Genomic DNA, 12,948 nt, shown 5'->3' on the forward strand with positions numbered 1-12,948 from the left:
GGGCCGCGGCACGTGACCGTTGGCCACTGCACTTGTCAGGAAAAGAATGAAACACAAATCCCCCCTCCCCCCCCCCCTCCATAGCAAGCAATCAGTGTTTCACACATTTGTCGGTTAGCGGTTAGCGATAGTGCCGATACGACACATAACTTACGAGGCAAGGAAACCTGACAGCACATTCGAACAAGCGAATCAGTACCAGCGAAACAAAAACAAACAAAAGACACATAAAACATTGACATTCCTGCCGTTACAAGATTCGGCCCATCAATGTGCGCGCGCCAAGGTACGTTATGCAAACGGTCCACAATAATTAGCCCTTCTGGGCTGGCTGGCTGGGCCACGCCACAGAAAAACAAACCTCGGGCGGGAAGGAGACACCTTTCCGGGCTGTGGTTCCACTGCTCAAATGAAAAGCGCACAGCAAGGCACGGTGTTCGACGGTTTCGAAAAGTGATCGTAAGAAATTCCTTTCCGCTAGAGCGCACGCCTCACCAGAAGTGGCTAACCTTGATGTCTTCCGATCGTGAATGTCGTGCCTGCCGTGCTCCGGCATTAGTATGATCCGTCCACCCTTCTTCCCGAGGCTTGTGGTAACGCTTGGTTCTTCCCCTGCACCGTGCCCCGTGCCCCTTTTGGCCGGGTTGAAGAGTTACGACCGAATCGTCAGCTAACCATGGTGTGGCTTCTCGCGAACCGTTTACCCCGGGGGCGAGATTATAGCATGTGAGGGTATCCCACCGTCGCCAGTGAATGGGTCTCTCAACCTGTCTCTCAACTGCGCAAAATAATAACAGCGAAACCGAACCAAAGCTCACCTTGAAGACAACATTGACGCTCACCGCATTAGAAGAGTCTCCTGTTACCCGACTTCTAGTCAAAGCGGCAAATTGCTTTGGAAGAAGTACTGATGGAGGGAAAATCACAACTATTGTTCATCCGAACAAACCAAGCAAAAGGGTGTAATGGTTGGGAACCAAAACACAAATGGCTACCCATTTATTTGGCTAATTGAAAGCCAGATTCTTGCCAGAGCGCTCTGTACGGAACTGTACTAAAATGCATCAGCGTCATTGCATCATCGATTTATCGCTAATCAAGAATGTCCTTGAAAGTGTTTCTTCCTACCAATACCACCGGAGGTTTGTCCACTCGGGGGGGAAGACTTTCTCTGGGCTCAAAAAACACCATTTGTTCAATGATCTAATCGATCGCAGATATCGATATTGTGCAGCCGGTCCAATGCACTTCGACCGTGCGCGATACTGCGCGTCGTCCCTATTGCACAATATCGCCAAACCGGAAGGTCTCTCCCCCTCGTCTACCCATCTGCTATCTGCCATTGGTTCGCAACCCCTGGACATGGCTCATGTCACCAATTATTGGCAGTTAATTGATAAAGAAAGCGAGAGCACACACAAAAAATAACATGAAACGAAGAACAAGGCTCTCGTTGATTGACAATTTCGTTTGATGGTTCCCGAACAGTATTGCCAGCCGGTCCTATCATTGTCTTATTACGGGGACATCAGTGAGGAAGTCTGCATTATGAAGAGCAGCCACAACTGGATAGCTTCACTCTGTCCAATTTTCTCTTCACAACTGTCTCTCTGATGGATGGAGAGAGTAAACATAATGCGTTCTTTCGAAACATTTCTTCTTTAGGCAGTATTTTGGAGGAAAAAAAACTCGGTTGTTGTTTGTTGCGGCCACCGAAAAGCCTCCAAAAAAAAAGTAATGTCTAGTCAAACTGAGACAGAAGTTGGCTGTGTTTAGTTGGGAGTTGGTTGAAAAAGACACCAGAAGAAGAAACAAAACTTCAGACTCGATATCTTCCAAGGCATCAAGGCATGGAAAACACACTGAAAGCTGTTCTTCTTTCCACCAACCGGCAACAACGTCAACGCCACCTTATCGACACACCATTATCGGTGCGGACCGGGCGCTGTGGAGTCTAGGCGTAATTAATGAACGATGCCCGTTGTTGAACCTGATACATCGACACTCTTCCGCGTTTCCAGTATCTAGGCGAAAGTTTATCAAACATGTCATTATAGTGGCGAACGTAATTTCACTCAATGGAGCGTCCCAAAGTGTGGTGCAGTTTTTTGCGTCCACGTCTGGAGAGTATTACTTTTGCGTAATGAGAAGAGCTAACAATCGAAAAGAGAAAGGAAAATTCTTTTCCCTGACGTACCTTTTTATCACATCTCAAGCGGGTTCTTAATAACATTCCACCATTCATTAGATTGTTCCTATTTTGTAATGGCGTTGCGGACCTCAGTGAATTGTACAATTACGGATAACCAATCAGCAGCAGGTACGCACGCGGTTTTTCCTTTTAGCGGATGGAAAAATCGAAACTTTTCACCAAAGTACGCAGTCATGGCACCAGCACAGGAAAAATTCACCAGCAATTATCCACCAATTACTGCTACACATTTTCGAATGAACTCTTCGGATTCTTACAGCAAAAAAAAAGCTTCTTACAGCATACAATCGAGTCAGCTACGATTGTTAACGCCATCATTGTAATGATTTGTTAAGCACCGAAGAAAAACAGGCGATAACCACACATCGACCTAAACGACCAACAGATAGCGCTACTGAAGAACTCCTTAACGAAGCCATTTATCAAGCGCTGATTTATGTGCCCACTTATGTGCCCACATCCTTCCCGGTTTCCATTCAGTACCATTCAGCTTGACATTTGGTCGTGTCGTACGCCAAAGAAGCATTAGAAAAAGGGGTTATGAGATACGCACCGGCGTATCTTTCCAACTCAATTATCAAGACTTTGCAACCGCTCTGCGCCAACCAAGGTTAGGCAAAGGTCAACGGATGATGTAGGCACCTTCCATGGGAGGTGCCTCGTCAGGAAGCGTCGGGCACCGTTACCATGCGAACGTGAGGGAGAGTGTATACGAATTTTCCTTAAATAAAGCGCCGAAAATTCGCAGCACCCAGGTAAATCTTCCATTGTAGTCCTCGATTTCACAAGCGATAAAATTGCTCTCAATGCCTTATAGAAATTGAAAAGCCCCCCAGCCACAGAAAACCGAGATCGTTACACCGTCTTGCGTTGGGTTTCCACACGTGGCTCGGAAGATAAGTACACCGCGAGCCCACGATATTTGAACAGTTGCACTTGCTCTCTGTTTGACGTTGCACCATGGTTAGTTGCCGAGTCTCTCAGCCTGTCTGTCTGTCTGTTTTTGATTTTCCAGAAGATGCACCACCTCGCACGTTCTTTCAATCAACGTCGTCGTTATTTGTTTGAATGAAAATTCAGACCGACATCCTACCACCGATTCCTTAGTTTCTGATGATTTGCTATTGTTTTTTTAAAGGCATATTTTAAACCGATTTGTTGCTAAGCTGAACAAACACCACACAACAACATCCAGCCGATGCGAGGGATGACGATTTGTAATGTAAATGACTTGTTTACCATACACCCGTCGTCCCTTTTGCCGTTCGCGTGCATTGATTGGGAGCCGCGCCATGTGTGCAAACGGTGTATCAAAGCAGCGCTGTATGCTGCCGAGACATATAGCTGGCATTTGCCGGTAGGAGGATAAAGAGCTGCAAAAAGCAGCATACTTCAAAACAGAGAAAAAGATTATGCTTCCATTCGATTACATTAATGTTGCGAGCGGGGTTGCAGAAGTTGTCACACACCGAACGCGTAGAACGACGCATTTGAAGATCAGCCGTCCAAAATGGATACGTGTGATTGGTTAAATGTGCAACCGGCACGTTGCTAACGTGCTTAACCCTAGCGGTTGGAGTGTGGAGCCGTCTCGTTCACGCTTCGAGGCTTCCAAGGCTTGCCGAATGTGACATAGCTGCGCGTAGGAACGAAAATCCGGGAGGCTCAGCTCGCTTTATGTCACTGGTCCCAATCAGGAACGAGCCGCGTTGTACAATAAAATGTTGTTTTGACGATGTCAGAACCTGGCTCCAGGAAAAAAAACTTTTCTTGTATAATAATAAAACAAACAGATTAAAAATATAATAAGAACTCTCTTGGAACTCGCGCTGCTTGCTTTGCGATACAAAGTAATATCCGAAGGGCGGTTAAAAAGTATCAATCCATCCAATACACTTGAATCATCGTTCCAGAGAAATGGATTTTCTCGTGAATTTATATCAACAATCCAATATCTAAGAATAACTCCCCGTACTGCCTGCGTCCCGTCCAGTCCCACGGCACGAATCAATCTACTTAAAGGTCATCGGTTTTGAACGATTCTCGTTAAAAGAGAAATTGCCTCCAGCGAGCTAAACAAAACACAACAAAAAACATTGTTGCCACATTCGCGCATCCCTCGGATAGTAACAGTATCGCTTCTGGGCGGTTTCTTATGTTTTCGTAAACAATGTCAACTCCCTTCCCTATCCTAACTCCACCTCGGATGGTGCTCCCCAGGATGGGATGACAATCCAGAGGTGTGTTGGTTTAGTCTGTGTTTATTCCTGTCTATTTGAAATCCCTCCCCGCAAGCAAGTGCAGGCTCCCAAGAGCAAAACCAGAACTCGCCCAAGCTCGAGTGTTGCAAATAAATTTCTAATTAAACACCTCCATCCGCAGCAAATCTGTTTCGCTCCATTGCTGGTGCTACATTTTGTCATAAAAATATCCACCAGCTAACCACATGCCATGCCTGAGATCCAGCCATCATCGCCCGTAACTTGACGAACTTGCTTTCTCGCGCTCGACCAACCAAACCAACTGGCGCAAATGTCAAGGTCGGCGGGAAGAAAACAAAAGCAACCGAACCACAGAATTATTGGAGGAGGTGTCGCCGCTGTAATAATGGCCGGTGCACCCTCTTCCTGACGACCCGCGACAACCCCCATCGGGGATTCCTCCGATACGCTATTGCGCAATAAATTCATCGCGTGTGTTTGTGTGTCAGTCTGCATGCTGCACAACAACACGCTGAACGATCTGAACATCGAGCTCCGTCCTCGTTTAGTTGTGATTTCGTCAGGTGCAAAAGTGAAAGTAGTCAGGCGGCCTTCGTCTCGTCCAGTCTTGACTCTGCATTCCATGTTGAACCAGTTTGAGCGATTGAAAACATCTGTGTTTAACCAAAAACCACGTGAAGGGATTAAACTGTCACCCTGCAGTAGAGTGTTTGATAGCGCCCTAACAGTTGTCGTTATGAGATAATATTGAAGTATGTTTACCACTAGCAATGACGCCGCGCTTTGATGACCAGTTTTGAATAGTCCACGCAATCACAAACATTAATCAGTTCTTACCTGTAATGAGAAAGAAGCATATAACAATTATTAGTAAAAGAAGCTCAGAGGACACAAACTTTCACACATTGGAGCACAAAAACTGATCAAAAGTCGATCTACTAGCTCAATAAACAACCCCAAACCCGTTCCATATGTTATAATCGAACCCGTTTTTCACTCGCAATTTCCCATACTTTTTCCACCCAAAAAGTAATGACTATTTTATGGCTTTTCCGCTCGCCAGTCACCGATCGATTGGGATGTTTCCAGGAACCCGATAAATACAAACATCAGCTCAGCAAGCATAACTTCTTGGTCAACGCACGAACAACAACAAAAAAGCAACCGAAATGAAAAACAACAACCCCGCAACACCCCACACCACTTTTCCTGATGCGCCCACCTAATACATGTTATTTTCAGAACATAAACACTCGCAAAATCGGAAGAAGTTCAATGCGTATGATTCACACCATTATTCACGGGCCCTACATCGATGCGTGAAAAGCGTCAAATTTTCCTACCATATGGTAGCGCGGCACAAATTAACAGATTCGAGTTCGCGTCCGTGTGCGTGTGTGTGTGTGTCTCTCTGTTCACTTCCACTGAGTTTTCACTTTCCGTACGTACGAAGACGCAATTTTTCCACGTTGTCGTACTGTTTAACGCCACCAGTGACCAGTAGCGCGTTCTTCTCGGTTTTACTTTTCACTGCAGCACACAGCCAGCGCGTTGACATGCTTTTCGAGGGTGAATTTTCCTTGACCGCCCACACGCACAACGGTCGACAAGACTTGCGCGCCGCTCCACGGTGAGATGCGGTCAAAGAGCGTGGCTGATGAGATCTGAATACACACACACACACACACACACCGATCGCTCACTCTCGAAATTGCTAGAACTGTGAGCCGCGGTTCTCTGCGGGATAGAAATTTCCCGATCGCACTTTCCAATTGGCTCTCTTGTGCGGCGCTCATCGGTCGGAAAATGAGTGACCGATGAGTGCACGTTTGCTTTGAGAGTTTATCTCGGGAAACTCGAGCGGTGGATCTCATGCTCAATGCTAGGAGCACGATGCAAACACGGCAAACAAAACAATGCCAGCGATGCGAACAACGCGCTCACCGAAAACCCATCCTTCCATATTGAAAATTCTACCGTTTTCCGTTTAACCTGTTGAGCAATGTCGTAGCAAGTTCGATAATTTTGCAATCGAGTTAGGAAAGAGAGAGTGAGAGCAATCCTTTCGTGTATGAATAGATATTAAACGTCGATCAATTTGAAATTAAATCGACCAGAATCTTCAGCCGCTTTAAATATGATCTGTTGAATGATACAATAAAACTAAAATCTGCAATCATGCAGACGATGTGGCACATAAAAAGTCATGACTACAACACTTCAAGACAGAAACCGGACATCAATTCTCCAACTACCACCCCCCCCCCCCCCCAGCACCGTATCTCCTGCTAGTGAAGCAATTAACCAAACCAGGATCGTAAAAGAAATTCATCCGGACTCCCCCCTCCATTATGATGCTTTTAACGACTTTAGCCCATGCAAACGGGCGATTAACACCCTGGGCAGGTTCAGCAGACGCCTCTCGGCGTTTCCTCGGCAAACGGCCGGATTACATTATTGACCTGCATTGGGCCGTGTACACGCTTCGTCTGGACAGGCCGGAGCCCGGCAGGACACGAATGGGATAAGCAACAAGTGCAATTCTGCACGTACGAAATATCGATGGCGCCATCGTCGCTACTGCTCGAGGAAAATTGGGTGGAAATGTACCAAGCGAAAGGGTTCGCCAGATGCGGACCCGATACTGGTTACTTCCTTGGCCGCTTCAAACGCAACATACGTCACATCGATTGGAAAAGAAAAACTAATTTTATTCATCCAGAGCGAGAGAGTGAAAGAGAGAAAGTGTGCGTGTGCCAGCCATACGTTCAGCACACGTGACTCTGACCTCGTTGAGAATCCGATTCTTGCAGCAAACAGAAAAAGGAAACCGTAACGTGGTTGCTTGCTTCGTTGTTTCGTTTTTCTTCAAATCCGCAACACAAACAACGCGCAACTTGCCCAATTTCCATAACGTGTCGCCCATTTTTTTTTTTTATTTGAAGCAAAACTTTTCCGGAATTGAGCCATCTCGAAAGCTTGCCGCTACTGTCACGTCAAGCCAGCTGCAACATAAATCGGTGCCAAGCGAAACGCTCCAATCTGGACGTCATGCGAGTAGGAAAAGCGAGGCTACGCCACGCTCGCTGTCATAGCCCCCCCCCCCCCCCCGCACTATTGATCGACACACCGCAACCTGCCGCGCCAGTCAGTCGCTGCTGATGTTTGGTGCGGTTGGAGCCGCCCGGCTTGATTCGGTCGGAAAAACCTTTTACATCCATTTTCCACCCCATCCGTCGAGCTCGGAGGGTTTAGCACGTTGCGGCCTGTCTGTACGTTCGTTGTGGTGACCCAGGCGTTCATTTTGAACCTAGTGTCTGTGTGTGTATGTACTTGGGCGCCAATTTAATTATAAATGTCTGGTGTCACATATGGAGCACGAACGGCCACACACACAACTAGGCAATTGTACTGAAGAAAAGACTCGAAAACTGTAGCAAAAGCCAGAGGACACAGTTTGCCACGCTACTCCCGACAGAGACTTCATTTGACAGCTGTTTGAGAGTTTAGTGATTTGAGCTATTGGATATTAAAAATAAGCAACTCTGAAGCCTAGTGAAATATCCCTTCACAGAAATTTTACTATGAAATAAAAGATATCCAAGATTTAACTCTGATTCAGTAATCTTGCCTTCCCGAAACGCCGTTCGTACAACCGGCACCACCAACAATAGCAAACATCTGATAGATTGACCTTTTCTTAGCCCCCGAAGGCATACTTTGGTTTGGTTGGCAAGACTTCTGGCGAGAGAGAGAGAGAGAGAGAGAGAGAAAGAGAGAGAGAGAGAGAGAGAGAGAGAGAAAAAAGCCGGACGGAATGCATCATTATAGCCCTGGCCATTTCAAGGATCTCGGTTTCTGCTCGGTTGGTGCACGACACGGGCGAACAGTAACCGAGCAACGATTTGGTCGCGTGAAAGATGACGATTGACGTTTGGTCAACGGTTTGTTGTTAGCAACAGTGGCCATTTCGCTCAAATCAATAGACGCCCGTTTTTTGCTCTACGTGTTTTTATTTTTTTCGTGTTGTCTGTGCCAGCTGCTGCACCAGGGGTTGATGATAGGGTGAAATAGCAGAAATAAAGCGGGACACTATCATAAAACCGTTGTGTCAAAAGCATCGGTTTCCTTCCGTTCGTTGGCTCATTCTTTTGGTGTGGTTTCTTGGCGAGAAAAAAATGAGAAGCAACAACAAAAAAAGAACTCTATGCACCGGCCATGGTTCAACCGGTTGTGGCAATAGGAAGACCGGCTGAATAGAAATGGTTGACATCGGGTTTTGGGAAGGACAGCGACGAAGGACAGTAGCAGCAAGCAGCAGCCTTTCGCGCAACGTTTTCGAGGATAAAAATAGAATCCGCGCTTATTTCTGTACACCGATGTGTTTGCGACCGGTGAGCGCGACAAAAAAAGGCACTCGGGACGGTAGAATCTGTCACATTCGCTGGCTGGTTGTGGACGGCGAGGTGCATCGCTAAAATGTGCGGGATGCCATCAACATGGGACAGGGAGACCCAATCCTCGAAAACGGCTGCAATGCATGCAAACCACCACGAAAAGCAAATCAAGTATCGATCGATCGTTCGAGCGTAATTGTCTGACTCCATCTTTGACGATTCTCGGTCCCGATTTTGCACATCACTCGCTTACGATGGCGCAAGGTGATTCAACGCGAAACGACGAAACAACACGCATGACAGGGAGACGACGTCAAATTCCTTTCCTAGTTGGCAAGAAACGTCTACTGCACTGCACTGATCAGCGCCCGGTCGCCTATCATCACCTACGCGCATGGGGTTGTTCGCTCAATGTCTGTCTCAATCAAGCGATGTCTGTAGTTGAAAACGGAAGCGTTCCTTACAGCAAACCCGAAAAAAAATTTTGAAAATTGGAAAATGAACCCCCGAGAGTGACGTGAGCTTTTGCTACACATTAAACTTTTGTTCCTTCGCTGTATGGAAAACTTTTCACATTTTACCCCTAAACATATACCATCAGCGCATGGTTTGACAGTTTTTGGAAAAAAACTCTACCAAAACTCATGACACGCGCCACGAGTTCCGTATGGAACCACCATCACCACCATCCGTTCACGTGAATTTTTCTCATGCCTGCCACATAACATGAGCGTCAATGGAAAAAAAGGCTTCGTGCCGTAGCGTGTTTGTCTTGGCGCACTTGGTGGTTGTTGCCTTGCTTTTATTTGCCTTTGATTGGTCGACTACCAACATTTCAATAGCTGCGAGGCGTCGCCCATCCTTTAGATCGGCCCACCAGCCGGTACGACACCATCCCTTTCGGTGGTTATTTTCGGTCTCGAAACGAGGAGCGGAACTGACCGGTTCCTTCAACCCAATCTACACACCAGTACAGAGAAAGGTAAACAAATACCGGCCGGTTTTTTTTCTGTTGGTAGCTTTTCCGTCCACCGTTTCTCATCACGAACAGGGACGGAAGACAAAAAAAAAACACCACCAGCGACAACCTGTCGCCGACAAGTAACGTGTACATCACAGTTCTGCAGTGAGTTTTCCTTTTTAGGGCATCAGTGACACATCAACACCGTGATCACGCTTAGGAACGTCACAGGGGAAGCGAAGGCTTCGAAGGACGATGCAGCGATCGATGTAAAAGTTGCATGTTTCAAACACTATTGTGAGGGATAGTATATCGATGTTATCGGTTTGTTATAATTTTGAACTTCTCATCTTGAGTCGCTCGAGAAAAAAGTTAGTCTTAGAATCAATTTAATTTTAGGGATATTAACTACCGACTATGGGACGGGCCATCGGGTGGGCCGACAACGGCGGCGATCTTCATACGACAGGACGGAGGTTCAAATCCCATCCGGACCGTTCTCCCGAAGTGTGAGGACGGACTGACTATCAAACTACGTGGTATCATTAAGTCTAGTAAGCCAGAAATGGCTGGCATGACCTAAGAGATCGAAGAAGAAGAAAAACTGCCGACTAATTGTGAAGCCAGTGTCGTTGTTGTTAAGTCAGGGACCAAATATTAGATGATTATTAAAATAACTACCCTTTGCAAATCACTTCAAGTACTGGCAAGACCAGGAAGATAAGACGACGATAAGGAAGGGACTTGATGAAGTCATGCTCATTAAACGATTACAAGAACTCAAAGTTTTATGTGGAGTTTTAAATAGATTACTCAAGTTCTTCTTCCTTTTTAGGAATAAGACGGAGACATGGAGAGTTTTAAGGGATATTTTCATGAATTCTTGGTTTGCAATTTCTGGCTTCATGGCCTTGGTTTATCCGATGCTGGATAGTCAGTTCTCTGATCCGATCATGCCGTATGAAGACCACTTTAATATAAAAAAGCTCTATCCCAGCAGTGATTGCTCAGATAACTGTCAAATACTGAAGTCATTAAGCAATGAAGACTTCATAGCTGGAGATTCAGTTCAGGTTTATAATCACCTCCCTTCGATTGGTAATAAAGAAAATTACTAACACGCTGTAAAAGCCAACATGCAAACAAGGCCGTGATGCTTCACAGAGATAACTACACATCCAACTCCAGGCAATCGCCGTTAAACGTCAGATTTACAATTGCTCAGTCAGCAAACGGTCTACAAAATGAAGGTTAACGTCCCTTTGAACATTATCAACAGTCGGCAGCACCTTCGTCGATCGACAATCGATTTATCAATGTAGATCTCCCTCGCTCACCATGGTATGGCACGCGCATGTAAAACCAGCGTGCACCTTGGGCCCTTCCAACCGTTATCAACGCCCAACACAAGATCACCACGATTGAGGCCTGAACGCCCTAGAGAGCCACCGGAATGCGATGGAAAATACCCATAAGACTCGTGCCTCCGAGCCGTCTAGGTAAATAATAATTCATTCAGAAAAAAAAACACTTCACCAATGGTGGCGGTCGGCCGGCAAAAGGGCAAGGGCCTCGCGTAGCGCGTCAGCAGTAGCCAGAAAACCCACAAACCACCATTCCGCCGACCTTATCATGCGCTCTAATCGGGATTACGCGCGTAGGAAAATACACAAACCACACCACCAGTTGCAGATTGTTTAACGGTCGCGAATTCACTGTGCAACTTAAAGGGCCATAAAAACCTCAAGCAGGGTGGATGGAAGGGGGGCGGGGAGCGAGAGTTGGTTGGGGCCAGCTCCCCTACATTTGTTTCGTTTGTTGTTTAGTTGTTGTTGCTCTTTGTCTTCTTCTTCTTCTTCTTCATGATACTCCACTACCATCACCCCCCCTCGTGTGTCTTTGTATGTAGGCTGATAAGCTACTACCCGAAATGTGATCGCCTCACTATCGACGAAAGTCAACAACGGGCGATGATACTGGGCGGAGGTTTTACAGACACACATACAAAATCTCTCACCTCATGTTCCCTTCCCCTAACCACCCGGATTTGGTTATCGAACCATTTGTTTTCGGTTATGTTAATGTTGCGGTCAGGTGCTTTTAGCTGGCCGTTGGCTGATAAGACGCGCTCAAGAAGCTGCCTTAGCCGCCCTAATCAGTAGCAGTTGTGAAGTGCCTTCTCAAAGTCAAGGCTCACGCCTGTTTATTCGCGTTTATTCACGGGCGAGCAAGGCAATGCAAAATAACAAACCTCTAAAAATGGGTCATATTTAAACAGAAATTAACCAACTCAGACGGTTGTAAATCTGATTGCGTGCGTAGCGGTTAAAAGTTCGTGTGTTGGTCGTTTTGTTGAAGGTTAACGTTCAAAGCATTATTTAATGTGTCTACTTAGGCATAATAAAAAGCTCAAATATTACCTCTAAAACAAATAATATGCAATAGAAATATTGGAAATTCTGTCCGAGCTTCTCTCCTTCTTATCGACTCGCGTAAGTGCCTATATCTTCTAAGTTTGATGAGCTAGGATCATCTTTCCTTCATCAGAGGTTTCAGAGCATTGCCCCACTCTGGATGGTCTTTCGGCTATTCCGAGTCACTTAGTCACTTGTACGACTTACATCATTTGAACCGCACCGAATGATTCCTTATGCAAATCGTTTAACATACCACTGCACATTGTGGCAACCGCGTAACAACAGCCACAGCAAGGCTGTCTGTTTCGGAATTCTTACACGGCCAGCCACCGACAATCCGCAGCTGATCGACCATAACCGTTGATCGTGTAATGCGTGGTATTAAATCGACACCTTACTTTCACTTGCTATTGCAGTGAAAAAGCAGCGAAAAAAACAACCCATTGCGGTGACCACATCAAACACTCGCGCAGACACCTTGCGTCGTAAATGATGACGTTTTACAACCGTTTATTTATTCATTCATTGGCGCTACCCCAAAATCCACACTAATCTCTGGACCAACCGGCAGCAAATCCAAAAATGAGAATCGATTTAAAGCATTTGTATTTGCACATCTTTAACGATTCCGGGCACATGGTTTGTCATTTTTTGGAAGGCCCGTGGATTTCACTTTTCACCCGATCAGGGACGTACGGCAAAAATACACATCAGTCCCGAAACTGATCGAATATCGGGC

General features: G+C 46.2%; 1 protein-coding gene across 9 annotated transcripts in view; it reads right to left on the bottom strand.

The window, feature by feature from the left end:
- Positions 1-12,948, bottom strand: part of LOC118509670 (terminal nucleotidyltransferase 5C) — a 108,725-nt gene that overhangs the window by 27,885 nt on the left and 67,892 nt on the right. Inside the window, exon 1 of one of the 9 annotated variants that reach the window (XM_036050669.1) lies at positions 5,197-5,216. The exons of the other annotated variants lie outside the window; for them this stretch is intronic. The gene's annotated coding sequence lies outside the window, so the exon portion shown is untranslated. Of the gene's footprint in view, positions 1-5,196; positions 5,217-12,948 lie in introns of those variants that run through there. 9 annotated transcript variants of the gene reach the window in all.

Source organism: Anopheles stephensi, chromosome 3 (genome assembly GCF_013141755.1).
Source record: "Anopheles stephensi strain Indian chromosome 3, UCI_ANSTEP_V1.0, whole genome shotgun sequence".
In the NCBI taxonomy this organism is placed as follows: Eukaryota; Metazoa; Arthropoda; class Insecta; order Diptera; family Culicidae; genus Anopheles; species Anopheles stephensi.